At 39.8% G+C, this 16,255-nt stretch overlaps 2 protein-coding genes across 3 annotated transcripts in view; one reads left to right on the top strand and one right to left on the bottom strand.

Annotated features, from left to right (window-relative positions):
• LOC107196871 (uncharacterized protein C14orf132) overlaps window positions 1-16,255 on the top strand; it is an 893,178-nt gene that overhangs the window by 282,967 nt on the left and 593,956 nt on the right.
• The window catches only part of si:cabz01090165.1 (LRR and FN3 domain-containing protein), a 391,809-nt gene that overhangs the window by 87,264 nt on the left and 288,290 nt on the right, over window positions 1-16,255 (bottom strand). Inside the window, exon 4 of one of the 2 annotated variants that reach the window (XM_049483443.1) lies at window positions 16,037-16,170. The gene's annotated coding sequence lies outside the window, so the exon portion shown is untranslated. The remainder of the gene's footprint in view (window positions 1-16,036; window positions 16,171-16,255) is intronic. The other variant, XM_049483442.1, reaches the window with a different exon arrangement.

The following is a 16,255-nucleotide window of genomic DNA, read 5'->3' as shown; positions in this document are numbered from 1 at the left end:
ACGTGACCTGTCAAACTGATCATCAAATACATGACCTGTCAAACTGATCATAAAATACATGATCAATCAAACTGATCATCAAATACACGATCAATCAAATTGATCATCAAATACCCAATCAATCAGACTGATCATCAAATCCTCAATCAATCAAACTGATCATCAAATACATGATCAATTAAACTGATCATCAAATACACGATCAATCAAACTTGTCATCAAATACACGATCAATCAAACTGATCATCAAATACATGATCCATCAAACTGATCATCAAATACATGATCCATCAAACTGATCATCAAATAACCAATCAATCAAACTGATCAAATACCCAATCAATCAAACTGATCATCAAATAACCAATCAATCAAACTGATCAAATACCCAATCAATCAAACTGATCATCAAATACCCAATCAATCAAACTGATCATCAAACACACAATCCATCAAACTGATCATCAAATACCCATTCAATCAAACTGATCATCAAACACACAATCCATCAAACTGATCATCAAATACCCATTCAATCAAACTGATCATCAAACACACAATCCATCAAACTGATCATCAAATACGTTGTCCATTAAACAGATCATCAAATACACAATCAATCAAACTGATCATCAAATACATGATCAAACAAACTGATCATCAAATACGTGATCAATCAAACTTATCATCAAATACATGATCAATCAAACTGATCATCATGATCAATCAAACTTATTATCAAATACATGATCAATCAAACTGATCATCATGATCAATCAAACTTATTATCAAATACATGATCCATCAAACACCTCATCAAATACATGATCCATCAAACTGATCAAATACATGATCAATCAAACTGATTATCAAATACACGATCAATCAAACTGATCATCAAATACATGATCAATCAAACTCATCATCAAATACATGATCCATCAAACTCATCATCAAACACATGATCAATCAAACTGATCATCAAAGACATGATCAATCAAACTGACCATCAAATATGTGATCAATCAAACTGATCATCAAAGACATGATCAATCAAACTGACCATCAAATATGTGATCAATCAAACAGATCATTAAATACATGATCCATCAAACTGATCATTAAATACACGATCAATCAAACTCGTCATCAATTACACAATCAATCAAACTCATCATCAAATACATGATCAATCAAACTGATCATCAAATACATCATCAATCAAACTGATCATCAAATACATCATCAATTAAACTGATCATCAAATACATGATCCATCAAACTGATCATAAAATACACGATCAACCACTGGGATATCACAACAACCATTTAGCAACATCATAGGAACCACTTGGCAAGACCATAGCATACACCTGGGATACAAAATTAACAGCTTAGCAAAAACATATAGCAACACCTTAGTAAACACCTGCGATGCCAAATTAACTACCAAGCAACCACTTAGCAACACAATAGCAGCCACCTGGGATACAACATCAATCACTTGGAAACACCATAGCAAGCTGTTGGCAACCACCTAGCAACACCGCAGCAACCAGTCACCACACAACTAGCAACACTATAGCAGCCACCTGGGATACATCAACCACTTAGCAACACCATAGGAACCCGTCAGCAACCACTTGCAACACCCTAGCAACCAGTCAGCAAACATCTAGCATAACCATAGTAACCACATGCGATACCACATCAACCACTGAGTAACACTGGTCTATTTTCAATCCAAAGAGGAATTTTTGTAGCCTTGAGTCGATCCAGACTAGAGTTGGTGAAGATTTCAGATAGACACATATACATAGACAAGTGCCGGCTGCTAGGCTATGTGGAGTCTATGTATATATATGTCTATGTTATTATCAGTACAGTGATGGCGGCGCTCTGAGCTGAAGCTAGTAGTGTTATAGGATGTAAACAGTGGTTTTTAATAAGCTTCTTTTTAAGCAAATTTTAAGTTATTAATGCCTCGTTTTAAATATCAGAGCTCTCTGGATTCTAGTAAGGAGGTGTGGAGCTACTTTGAGCTGGATAACGGTGTAAAAAGTGATTTATCAGAGTAAATTATGCCCCGTATCTCCCAGTCTGAAGGATGTTTGGAGAAACTGGTAAAATTTGTTGCTATTAATCAAAGATAAGAACTTTTTTTATCATGTTTTACTACAACAAAAGACTAAAAAGTAATTCTCAGCCTATCATACACTACAAGACTTAGTAGAAAAGACTCGTAAAAACTAGAAATCTGTGTTAAAAATTGCTAAAAGTCGTGTAGTAAAACTCCAGCTTTCTCTGAACGCTGTGGGAGAACGGAGGTGCGCTATTCATCAAAGATAAGAACTTTTATCATGTTTTACTACAATAAAAGTCCATTTTACACCAGAGTTCTCCTTTAGGATTAAAAAGTAATAGGATTTTCACTTCGAGTGTCATTTCCAACTGCATCAGAGTCTGCAGACTAGAACCAAGTAGAAAAGACTCGTAAAAACTAGAAATCGGGGTTAAAAATTGCTAAAAGTCGTGTAGTATAACTCCTCCAGCTTTAGTGGAGTATGCAGAAGGCCGTCTAAACTAATGAAATAAAGTTTAAAATCAGTATAAATCAGTCTCTGTTGTCATTTTTTTTTTTTTTGGCGAATGCAATCATATTCATGTTGAAACTTTACTAAACCAACCCGAATCCTTCCCTTCCCATCAGCCCCTTACTCCTGATAAAATGTGCTAAAAAAAAAAACACGTCCGGGCTTGATATGTAAATACGGAAAAATATCCAAATAGAGGATGACAAATATAATTCAGTGTTGTGGGAACTAGTCAGTGATGCTTCAGGGCATGCAAACCCTGCTCATCTCCACTCGGCTCGTCTCCACTCTCCCACAGATACGGCGTGACACTCCGGTGACACCGCAGTGAGATCAGGCTGGTAAAAAATACGAAATTTTATATTTGTGCGCATTAGTAAAGACAGCAGCTCGAGCGTGCAATCGCTGGAACGGCTTTGATCTGAGCTGAAGGTCTTCAAACTGGACCACTGCACATATGGGATGCACTGAAATTACCGTAATTCCCAGGGTATTGAGCGCATCTGACTATAAACCGCAGTTTTCATCTAATAGGCTAAGTACAAAATTAGCAATACGTACTGTAAACAGTGCTGGTTTAAAAAAAATACTGTAATATGAGAGCAAAGTTGTAATATTAAAACTTGATTTATTGCTTGGGCTGACAGTTTAAGAAGCATTTTCCCCTCATGGTCTGTTACAGGGCTGCTGTGATTGCCATCAGTTATCTACTTTTTATAACCTGCTTCTTATTAATGCTCTAGTGTTACAGTTAGATAATACAGTGTGCAGATTTTGCCATAGAGGTGTTGCTACTGGTAGCCTAGCCTACATTGCGCTTCGGCACACCTGCCAAAACATAATAGTTGCACCATTATATATAAGCCACAGTGTTCAAAGTGTGCAAATAAAATTGCAGCTTATAGCTCAGAAATAACAGTATATTAGTTCAGGTTTTCATATATTTTGCCACCCTGGTAACAGTAAGTAACAAGGACAAGACAGAAGAAAGTAAAGAGACAAAAGAGATAAAAGACTAAAAAGAAGAGAGACAAGAAAACAGACAAAGTAAATACATAAAGGCCAGAGACAAGAAAGCAAAGAGACAAAAACAAAACTAAAATAGAGACAAGATGAGAGGGGGAAAAAAGCTTTAAGTAAAGCGACTAAAAAAGTAAAGGGGTAAGAAATAAATGAGACAAGAATGTAAGTAGAGGAAAAAGAAAAGAAAAAAGAAAATAAAGAGACAATAAAGGAAAGAGGGAAGAAAGAAAAAAGACGAGAATAAATGTAAAGAGACTAGAAGGAAAAGACAAGACAGTAAAAAAATGAGAAAAAAAGAGAAGGAGAAAAGATGAGAAAGAAAAGAGAGAAAAAGGTAAAGAAATGAGAAAATAAAGAGAAGAATTCATTGAAGTTCATTGAATTTCTTGCCTCTTAAGAGTAAAGAAAAAATACTTTCAGAAAAAATGAAGGTCATAGAATCTTAAGTCACAGCAAAAAAGACAATCAAAAACATTTATAATGATGAAACTGGCACTCATCAGGAAAGGAGAAGCAAGAGTTTTTTTTTCTGTGGCATCCTTTTCCCACAGTGATTATTCTTTCTACTTTCTTTTTACAGCGGTAGATCTAAAACAAAAATCCTCCTTTGTAATGATTCTGAGATTAACTAAGAAAGTGTATTGCTAAGATGTTGCTGAGGTATTCATGGTGGTTGCTATGGTGTTGCTAACTTGCTAATTTTGGTCTTCGTATCTCAAAAATTGTGACGTACATGGGCGTTCAAATTTTTCCCTATTCATTTTTTAAATGGGGGAAAATATCGTACGTTAACAAAGTTATTACGAAAAGCGTACATCTGACCAACAAGCTGTATGCAAGCATGCATCACACCATCAGACCCCACAATCTGGAGTTGAAACGGTGTCGATATCTCAAAAACTGTGGGACGTGAAGCGAGGCGAAGAAAGTGCAAATAATAATATTATAATATTATTGCTTTGCAACATGCAACCATAATTAAATATTAAAATATAAGAGGCTGATTTCAGACCTCGTTGAGGGATGAGTCGGGTTTAAAGGGTTAAGTTAAGGTCTATCAGATAACTGAAGCGTTTCTGCACACAGTCAGAGTCAGAACCTGCTGACATCCAATCAATCGTCTGCTCTGCTCTACCCAGAATCCTCGGCGGGTCACAGAGGCCTGCTGGAAGTTTCCGCTGCGGCGGTTCTGCACCGAACACCGGCAGGGCAGGGGCCAGATTGGCGGCATCAGCGGCAGCAGCAGTGGCAGCAGCGGGGCAGAGTGGCCTGACCTTGGAAGAACAGGTTGGCGTTACGGTGGGAGGCTGCCAGCCCTGACACAGAGAACCCGGCTCTAGCAGCTAACCGCTAACTGCTAACTGCTAACCGCCTGGCGCTGCTGTTCTTCAGCCAATCGCCTTTAAAAACAGAGCACATATGCTAGTGTCTGAACTCCTGAGCAGCTGTCCTGTTCACTTAGTAAAAACGTCAACCAGAATGACTGCTTTTAGCCTGGAGCATCTTTTTAGCATCTCACTCTCACGCTAAAACACATTAACCCTTACAACCCTACTGACGGATTGTACGTCCAAAATCGTACCTTGTGTTCTCAGCTTAATTACTCAGGAATCCCTTCACACATAAACATAATCCATATATGGTTAGAAAGGGCGGAGCTTACTCTTTATAAAAATAGTGATCACATCCCAGTGCAGTAAAGCTAAATCTACAAGAAACCCATTGAGAGAAAAACACCTAAAAAAGTGAAAAATCTCCTTCCCCAACCAATATTATTTACCTTTAGTGCTTCAAACATTGGCGTAGGAACCGGGGGGGATGGGTGGGACATGTCCCACCCAATATTAGAAAAAGGTGGATTTGTCCCCCCCCAAAAATAAAATGTTTTCACTCAGATCAGTTGTACTATTAATGAGGAGACAGGTGACCGCTGAGTAAATGGAAAATCTCTTAACGCCAATCACGGAGCCGGTTCAGGAAATAAGTTCCGCCTCTCAATAGAAAAAGCCAATCAGCTTGCTGGTTTTGCGGCGTGTGCAGGAGAGTGTGCTGGTGTGTGCTGGTGGGGGGGAAGCCCCTCCCCTGCTGTGAGATTAAGCAGCGCGATCGGGATGCAGCAGATGATTTTAAACCAGGTATGACTATACAACGATTTTTCTAAAAGAAAGGTAACGGTAGGCTAACCATGTAAACCATGTAAACTGCTATGTTTCTAATAGCTGGTTAAAAATGCACTAATCAAAACACACCAACTCTGTGCTTCATAAATTACAGCCTGTGACAGTCAGTTAGCTTAACTTTGGAATTAGCTTAGTTTAAGAAAAACAAAACTGTATAATGTTCAGTTTACCCTGTACCTGACTAGCTAATAACTATTTAATTTTCATTCATTTAGATAACTCAGTCAGCTAGAAGCTGGATGTAGGGGATAGACAGAATTTAGTACAACACTGGGTAATGTTGGTAGTTTAAAGCAGTTTCTTAACCCTGATCACTGCCCTTAAAATTGTGTTTTCCACCAGATCCAACTGATTAGCTAATAAACAGTCCTTTACTGAGTTTCCCTGTTAAAATCTCTTAGCCCCCTATGGATCATAAATCAATCATTATGTATGTCCAGCAGTGTATTAGACACATCATACCATCACTTACTTTATTATGTGCATTTAAAGCAGAGAAAGCTCTACAATATGCAGAGCAGTGTTAATATGCAATAGAATAGGTAAGAACAGGGTTAAGAAACTGTCAGGTCTTAGCCCTGTCTCTTGTCTCTGTGTCTTTTCCACGTGACCTGTGCCCCTGTGTTCTGTTCCAGTACTTTTCCACCTGTGTCGATTTGTAGCTCCGCCCCCTAGCCCCAGGTGTTTCCACTTCCCTTGTGTGTTAAATAGCCCTCCTCTGCCACCTTGTCCTCCGTCGGTCTTTGCACTGTCCCCCGTTGTCTGTCCCTCTGCGTTTCTCTGTTCTCTGTGTTTTCATAGCCTTAGCCCGAGTCCCTTGTTCTTTGTTTATCTTCTTGTGTAATTCTTGTTTTGTACAGTTCTGTTTTGTTTATCTAGTTTTATTAGTCTTTTTCCTTATATATTTATATACTCCCTGTTTAGTTATTCTTATTATCTCTTGTTTGTTTTATTTATGTTCTCTAGTCTCCCTAGTTTGTTTTGGTTTGTTTCGCTGTTCTTTGTTTATTTGTTTATTTGTTTATTTATTTATTTAATAAATTTCTCGCCTTACCTGCACCTGTGTCCGCCTCCTCGTCTCCCTGCCTGGGTCATCCGTGACAGAAACACTGATCTAACCTGACTTCTGTTCGTTTGTACATTCTTTTTCATAAAAGGACACCATCATAAGAAGTGCTTTCAGTAGAAACAATTAAAAGTGCGGGACACAATGCTATAATAGTCTGTTTGGAGAAAATGTAAATATACAACATACAATACATAATCAATAATAATAATAATCAAATCTGTTATATTATTTTAAATATTAGGTGATAACTGATCAGTTTTGTATATAATTCAGACCTTTCACGTATAATTTCTTCTAGCAACAGTAAATGTAATGTGGAGTAACATGTTTAGGTTGTAAAATCACCTTTATTTGGATGTAACTAATAATAAACAGAATACAGAAAAAAGGGTTATTTAGGATTAAAAGTAATTCCGCAAATGTTTTTCTAGGAAACTATAGGGTGGGCTTTGGTTCATATTAGCAAATGTGTCCCCCCCAATATCAAACCCGCTCCTACGCCCTTGGCTTCAAACATATTTATATGATGTTTCTAAAACCAAATAATATCAGTAAATAAAGACTCAAAAGTGTCACAGAAAAACAAAGTGTGAAACTACCTGCTTTACTCAAACTAAAGCTAGGTATGGTGTGCGCACTACTTTATATCGTTTTTATTTTAGTTATTTTGCACTAAATATTTTTATTTAGACTAATAAAAAGTTAAAATTTTTTATGTAGTTTTCTTTGTGTGTCCTGATTAAAATACTGAAAGGTATAGGCTGCTCTGAGTGTCTTTAGGTTTTTAGTATCTACATGTATCCTAGAGGTGTGATTATTGATTATCAAGAATAATAAAATAACTCCCCCTGATGCTGTTTCTCCATGTATTTTATTAAAGTAATAATTAATAATCCATGTGTTACGGAGGGAGATGTTTATATTTTTCTTTGTTGCCTTCCTTTTTCTAAGCTACCTCACTTTTGCGCTCTCCTTCACTCTTTCTATCAGTCCTGCAGGTTACCTGTGAGAGGGAGGAGCTGATTAATTGATCCTGGTCCTGCGTCACTATAAAGCGCTGGCCGATGTGGAGTGCAGCGCGACACCCGACCCATTCAACCACCACGCCGCCCAGACCAAACCACCTGTCGTACTATTCTGATTGTTTGTGCTGTCGTGAGTCAAAACGGAGCTGTTTAGATAACTAAAATATGTTACTTAACTTTGTTATACTACTTCTGTAAATACACTTCAAATAATACTAAAAGCCAAGGTAGCACTGTAGGGGATAAGGCCTGTTTCTTTGGGAGGGGGTTTCTTTTCTCCTGTGTTTTGTTAGTTAGGGAGGGAGGGAAGATTTATGTATTTTTATTTCCTTTTTTTTGTTGTTAGGTAAGTGAGCTCTAAATTTCTAAGTTAGTTTTGTTTGTTTGTTATTTTAGGCATTTCTTATCCCTGACGTAAATGCTACTGATTATTATAAATAAATCATTTTGGCTTGTATTTCTGTGGTTGGTATCATCTTTGGTCTGGGCTAAAAATGCGTGAGCGGGTGTCGTCCTAGCATATGTTACTGGTCTGGCTTTCCAGGCCGTAACATAATTGGGGGCTCGTCTAAACGCCTTTTTGAGCCTGTTGTATGAGCGTTTTTATTTGGTTGGCAGTTTTTTTTTGGTGTGGGGCGGTAGAGGTAAGTGTTAATTATGGCTTCTGGTACCTTTAATTTGACCACTTTCACTCTCTGTCCTTCTATAGAGGAGTTCCAACGGTGCCGTAAGGTGGATTTGTTGCGGATTGCTGACTTCTTTGAAGTTTCTGTACCTGGTGGAGCGTCAAAGCACGTGATCCAAGCTGTGCTTTATACTAAGCTGGTGGAGCTGCAGGTATTGCCGGAATCTGCAGAGCTTGAATCAGTTGCACGTGCGGTCCTTGGGGTGGGCGGGTCAGAAGCGTCTGCGGCGGTGTCGGATCCAAGTCCTGGCCTGGATCAAGCCGCTTCTCCGGAACAGGTAATCCCTCCGGGGGAAGACGTACCGGCTGTAGGGCCATCTCAACTTTTTGCTGCTGCTCCTGTAACATCTCAGGCTGATGCTGTTTTAGCTATACAGCTTAAAGAGCTCGATCTTAAAGTTAAAAGGCAGGAGTATGAGACACAGTTAGTTCGGCTCCGGGCTATTGAACTTGAAACTGATCGTATGCTGCAGTTGAAAAGGCTTGAGTTAGAGGTGGCGTCATCTGTTAAACCCGTCCCAAAACCGAGGCTTTTAATTTCTCCTGCACCTGCTGCATCTAGCTCCCCAAGTTCTGTAAACGCTTCTGCTGTGGATCCTGGAACGCCAACAGGTATTGCAACCAATGCTGTTTTTGATGTTAGCAAGTACATTAACTTGGTGCCCCCGTTTAGAGAGACTGAAGTAGATGCTTATTTCTCTTCATTTGAGCGCATTGCTGCTGCGTTAAAGTGGCCAAAAGAAGTTTGGTCTCTGTTGCTCCAGAGCAAATTTGTTGGGAAAGCGCAAGAGGTGTGCTCTACTCTTTCAGTTGAACAAAGTTTAAATTATGATCTTGTGAAGGTTACGGTCTTACGAGCTTACGAGTTGGTACCAGAAGCCTATAGACAAAAATTTAGAGCCCATGTAAAAACTGCCAACCAAACGTATGTGGAGTTCGCTCATGAAAAGAGAGCCCTTTTTGAAAAATGGTTGTATGCAAGTAAAATCAGTGACATGGAACAGCTAAAGGAGCTGATTTTATTAGAGTCTTTTAAGGAGTGTATTTCGGATAATATTGTTGTATACTTAAATGAGCGAAAAGTTACTTCAGTTGCTAATGCTGCTGTATTTTCTGATGAATTTGTTTTGACTCACAAAACCGAGTTTTCTCCTTCATTAGGAAGGGAAACGAAAGCGCGCCGTGTTGCTGAAAAGAGTAGTGTTCCAGTCGAGACTTTTCGTAGCGCGTCTACTAAAATAAATACAGCACGAAAAAGTGATAGTTCAGGTGATTCTCGAGTGTGTTTTTATTGTTTGGATCCTGGTCATCTTATTGCAGACTGCAAGGCTTGGCAAAGTAAGAAAACTCCCAAGAGAGGTGGTAGTGGTGCTAAAAATGTTGGCTTTGTGCAGAAAGCAGCTGGTCCACAAGCCGATTTTGGTAAAGCGGATCCTAGTTACGCACCTTTTTTATTAAATGGTTTCGTCTCCTTTGATTGTGACAGTAGTGAGTGGACGTCTGTTACTATTCTTAGAGACACTGGGGCCGCTCAATCCTTTATACTGGATAGTGTGTTGAATTTTTCTGATTCCTCGTCATGTGGGGTAAGCGTGCTGGTACGCGGCATGGAGCTGGGCTGCATGAAGGTCCCGTTACATACCGTGTACCTTCGATCAGGGCTCGTAACAGGACGGGTAGAATTAGGTGTGTGCTCCAAATTGCCAGTGGATGGTGTAACCCTGTTGTTGGGTAATGATTTGGCTGGGGGAAAAGTGTTCCCTTTACCTGTTGTGGTTGACTCGCCGGAAGGAAATGTGAGTGAATCCTCTGAATTGTTTCAGAAATTTCCCACGGTGTTTCCTGCATGTGCTGTGACGTGCGCACAGTCTCGTAAGCTGGATAATGATTTTAATTTGGCCGATACGTTCATGCTTTCACCACAGGAGACTGTGGAATGTGAAATTAAATTGCCATCACACAAAGCTGAACCTTCTTTGAATTCTGAAGGGCACGGTACTTCTAATGCTTATTTTGGCAAAGAAAAACTGGCTCAAGCTCAGAAATTAGACCCTTCTTTAACTAAGTGTATTGACTCTGTGGTAGAGAGAGAAAATATCGATCGCTGTAATTTGGCTTATTATTGGGATGATGGGGTGTTAATGCGAAAATGGTCACCAACCGAAAGTAATGCACGTCAGTGGAATACAACTCACCAACTTGTTGTCCCTGCTTCTTACCGTTCGCACATCCTGGCTCTTGCCCATGATCATGTTCTATCCGGTCATTTGGGTATTAATAAAACGTACGAGCGCATACTTCGTTATTTCTTTTGGCCGGGGCTAAAATCCGACGTTCGGGAGTACTGTCGGTCTTGTTCAGCTTGTCAGGTTGCAGGCAAGCCGAATCAAAACATAGCTCCTGCTCCATTACATCCTATTCCCACAATAGGTGAGCCTTTTGAGCGTATAATATTGGACTGTGTCGGGCCATTGCCAAAATCTAAGTCGGGCCATCAGTATCTTTTAACTATAATGTGTGCGGCCACGCGATTCCCCGAGGCTATACCGTTGCGCACAATTAATGCCAAAGCTGTGACCAAAGCTCTTGTAAAATTCTTTTCCACTTTCGGTTTGCCGAGAGTTATTCAGACTGACCAGGGGACAAATTTTATGTCCAAGGTGTTCTCGCAGATTCGAAAACAGCTCGGCATTGAGCATAAGTTCTCTAGCGCATGGCATCCTGAATCCCAGGGCGCTTTGGAAAGATTCCATCAGACATTAAAATCCATGCTGCGCACTTTCTGTTTAGATACAGGTAAGGAATGGGATGAGGGTATTCCCTTGTTGCTGTTCGCGATCCGGGAGACCGTGCAAGAGTCGTTAGGGTTTAGTCCTGCGGACTTAATTTTTGCGCACACGGTTAGAGGTCCACTTCGGCTTTTTCGCGAAGAGTTGTTGTCTGAAAGATATGTGCCGACAAACGTGCTGGATTACGTTAGTGAGTTTCGTGACCGTCTTCAGCATGCTTGTAAATTTGCTCAGACACAGCTGGGTTCAGCTCAGGAGAAAATGAAGAAGAGGTTCGATAAAAAGTCTGTACCCCGCACGTTCAGTGAGGGTGATAAGGTACTTGTGTTGCTACCAGTTGTGGGTTCTGCTTTACAGGCTCGGTTTACCGGTCCTTATGTTGTTGATTCAAAATTGAGTGAAACCAACTATGTCATTTGTACACCTGATCGGCGCAAGAAAACTCGTGTCTGTCATGTTAATATGCTTAAACGGTATGTATCTAGAGAGAGCAATAGCGCGGTGGCAAGTGCTAAAGATAACATGCCTGACTGTGATTTGAAGGTAACTCCAGCTGCGACTGTTACTTTTAATTCTGATTATAATTGTAAAGATGACGACATTGTGATGCGTGATGTTCCAGTCTCTTGCGCACGGTTGGAAAACTCAGTTATTTTATCTGATCTTGATTCGTACTTGTCTTATTTGTCCGAGGCTGAGAAAACGGATGTCACTGACATTTTAAAAGATCATGTGGATCTTTTTGCTGACATTCCTACTAGAACCACTGTGACGCAACATGATATTGATGTTGGTGATTCCCGTCCAATTAAACAGCATGCATATCGTGTTAACCCACATAAAAGAAACCTTATGAAAGGGGAAGTTGATTACTTACTCCAACACGGTTTGGCTGTACCTAGTACTAGTCCGTGGAGCTCTCCGTGTTTGTTAGTGCCTAAACCCGATGGTACATCCCGATTCTGTACAGATTTTCGTCGGGTGAACTCAGTAACAAAGACAGACTCATATCCTCTTCCTAGGATGGATGACTGTGTCGATAGGATTGGGGGTGCTCGTTTTGTAACCAAGTTAGATCTGCTAAAGGGGTATTGGCAGGTACCCTTGACGCCCCGAGCTTCCGAAGTATCTGCTTTTGTGACCCCCGATAATTTCCTCCAGTATACCGTTCTTGCGTTTGGTTTAAAAAATGCCCCTGCCACCTTTCAACGCTTAATGCATTCTGTCTTAGCTGGTGTTGACCACTGTGAGGCGTATTTGGACGATGTTATTTTGTTCTCCTCGTCATGGGGTGAACATCTTCAGCTGCTTAGAACAGTGCTCGGCCGGTTACGTAAGGCATCACTAACTCTAAATTTGGCTAAGTGTGAATTTGGAAAAGCTTCTGTAGTTTATTTGGGAAAACGGGTTGGACAGGGACAAGTGTGTCCTGTGAATGCGAAGGTGGAAAGCATCGCTGATTTTCCCACGCCCACCACCAAACGAGAGCTGCGCCGCTTCCTAGGTATGGTGGGGTATTACAGGGGGTTTTGCAAAAACTTTGCTAGTGTGGTATCCCCGTTAACAGATCTGCTGAGTACAAAAAGGGAGTTTGTGTGGTCTGTAGAGTGTACTACTGCATTTAATTCGATTAAAGCGCTATTGTGTACTGCGCCCGTGTTGGCAGCCCCTGATTTCACACGCCCGTTCAAATTAGAAGTGGATGCTAGCGCTGTAGGTGCTGGGGCGGTGTTGCTTCAGGAGCATGCGGATGGTATTGATCATCCTGTTTCTTTTTATTCCAAGAAGTTTAATAAACACCAGGTGAAATACAGCACTATTGAGAAAGAAGCATTGGCACTGTTGCTTGCACTGCAAAACTTTGAGGTATATGTTGGGTCTAGTAGTTTGCCGGTTATTGTATATACGGATCACAACCCGCTGGTATTTTTGAACCGTATGCGTAATTCCAGTCATCGCTTAATGCGCTGGTCTCTTCTGGTCCAGGGATTTAATTTGGAAATCCGGTATAAAAAGGGTTCTGAGAATGTCATTGCTGACGCGCTCTCTCGCGCTTATAGAGAGGTTTAGTCTCAAACATAGTTTGCTCTAAAGGGTGGGGGTGTTACGGAGGGAGATGTTTATATTTTTCTTTGTTGCCTTCCTTTTTCTAAGCTACCTCACTTTTGCGCTCTCCTTCACTCTTTCTATCAGTCCTGCAGGTTACCTGTGAGAGGGAGGAGCTGATTAATTGATCCTGGTCCTGCGTCACTATAAAGCGCTGGCCGATGTGGAGTGCAGCGCGACACCCGACCCATTCAACCACCACGCCGCCCAGACCAAACCACCTGTCGTACTATTCTGATTGTTTGTGCTGTCGTGAGTCAAAACGGAGCTGTTTAGATAACTAAAATATGTTACTTAACTTTGTTATACTACTTCTGTAAATACACTTCAAATAATACTAAAAGCCAAGGTAGCACTGTAGGGGATAAGGCCTGTTTCTTTGGGAGGGGGTTTCTTTTCTCCTGTGTTTTGTTAGTTAGGGAGGGAGGGAAGATTTATGTATTTTTATTTCCTTTTTTTTGTTGTTAGGTAAGTGAGCTCTAAATTTCTAAGTTAGTTTTGTTTGTTTGTTATTTTAGGCATTTCTTATCCCTGACGTAAATGCTACTGATTATTATAAATAAATCATTTTGGCTTGTATTTCTGTGGTTGGTATCATCTTTGGTCTGGGCTAAAAATGCGTGAGCGGGTGTCGTCCTAGCATATGTTACTGGTCTGGCTTTCCAGGCCGTAACACCATGTAATGAACTCAAATCATCAATATTCTTATGCTTTTTAAACTCATAAACACTCTAGTCTAAACATTTTTGAAAATATATCTTAGGTGTGAATATATTTAAAGTCTAAACATTCAAAAATAAGTAAAAAAAAAAAAAACAGGCGCTTGGTAAAATTTTGAGCAAAACATGATCAGTTCCAGGACAATAGAACAATTCTGCTTCCTTTTCCATTTTAAATGATTCTATTTTTGAGCAGCCGTAAGTCTTCTGGAGTAAAAGAGATCAGGGCATGTGTCTGTCTGATATAATTACTGTGTTATAAGACCTGAAAGAGGAACTGAAAACAAAAACAGAGAAAAAACACACCAAAACAGCCTAGAGTTCAAAGGGTTAACACACACTAATACACACCAGTACACAAACGCCAGCACACCCTGTTTAACATAACGCTGAGGCAGCAATGAAATCGTATTAAGATTAAGCCTCGCCGCTCTGTTTATCTCAAATTATTATACAGTATAAAGATACTGCGCACCAAATCCTGTGCAAAAAAATAAAATAAAATACACATTCCCCCTATTGGACCCGGTCCAGAGGGGTCCGTTTCACTGCCTGCAAACAAAAGCTTAAAATAAGCCACTTCCTATAAATGTCAATACAGCGAAAGCTCTGTACAGATTTGAGGTCCAAACAGATCCAAACTTTAAAGCAAAGATTTGAGCAAACTACTACTTTTAGAGAAATTTTAAAAACATATCTTAATTTCCTGGCTATTGAGCGCACCTATAAGCAGCACTTTTCATTAAATACAGTAGGCTACTGTATGCACACAAATAACATTACGTACCTCAAACAGTGCGGCGACATGGCTGGTTTAAAAAATACAGTAGCCTACCAGGAAAACTCAAAAACTCTGTCCCAGAATCCTTAGTGGTAATCAGCAGTAACCAGGTTCAGCTGTGAGACACAGAATAAAACCCCATTCAATAAAAACCTCACTTCTCTGTCGCACCTTTGTAGACTGGCAACAGTAGGTAACAAAGACAAGACATGCTGTAGAAGAAAGTAAAGAGACAAAAGAGATAAAAGACTAAAAAGAAGGAGACAAGAAAACAGACAAAGTAAATACATAAAGTAAGGACATGAGATAAAGTAAAGAAACATAGTAAAAAGATAAAATTAAGAAACAAGAAAACAAAGAGGTGGTAAAGAAACGAGACAAGAAATTAAAGAGAAAACAAAGTAAATGCAGAAAAAAGTAGACAAGACGGGACAAAAAAGAGATAAAAATGAAAAAAGTAAAAAGACCAGAGGAGAAAGAAAACAAGAAAGTAAAAAGACAAAAAAGAGACAAGAAAGTAAATGCATAAGACATTAAAGATGAGACAATAAAGTAAAGAGATGAGAAAGAAAAGAGATGAGAAAGTAGGGAGTAGACAGTGCTGCAACTTGACTGGTTTACAAAATACAAATCATATATATTTATATGCTGATGATGCTAATTGCTATCTATCACAGTCAGTCCATCCACCACATATTTTTGCTCTCCTTCCTCCTGCCTGGTTTAAACAGCAGCAGTGCTTCTGAATATATCTATATCTATATAAATATATCTGCACCGTTACAATAGCAATCCGCCAAAGTCAGAGCTCACCTGGTTCTACTCTTAAAGAGAATGATGAGCAAGAGACAGTCTGATTGGTTTATTTCATGTTACGCCCAAAATAAATCACACCCATGATTAATTAAAAGAAATGGTACATTCCTATTGTGCATTTTGAGCTGGTCAAGGCCTACTTTTCTTGTTATTACGATAAAATAAGATATGGATGGGCCTGTAATGTGATAAAGACAGTTTGTCCCGTCAATATAACCCATGAGTATGGGTGTAGTTGTGTGTACTTACTGTACCTTTTGTTCCTGTATTTATAAAGGATGTGGGTCCAAATATGTCCAATCCTGAGAGGCGAATCCTGATTTAACCCCACTGGGAGGATCCACCAACAGGGAGGGAATGAGGCTCACTCTTCTCAGAGGAACCTGTAGAATAGAAAATAAATATACATTTATAGATTACAGAGCACGACCAATCATATACAGCGGTGTGCAAAACGTATTCGTACCC

This window comes from Astyanax mexicanus, chromosome 9 (genome assembly GCF_023375975.1).
Source record: "Astyanax mexicanus isolate ESR-SI-001 chromosome 9, AstMex3_surface, whole genome shotgun sequence".
NCBI classification, from domain to species: Eukaryota; Metazoa; Chordata; class Actinopteri; order Characiformes; family Acestrorhamphidae; genus Astyanax; species Astyanax mexicanus.
The sequence above is the reverse complement of the archived record's forward strand: the minus strand, read 5'-3'. Positions and strand labels throughout refer to the sequence as shown.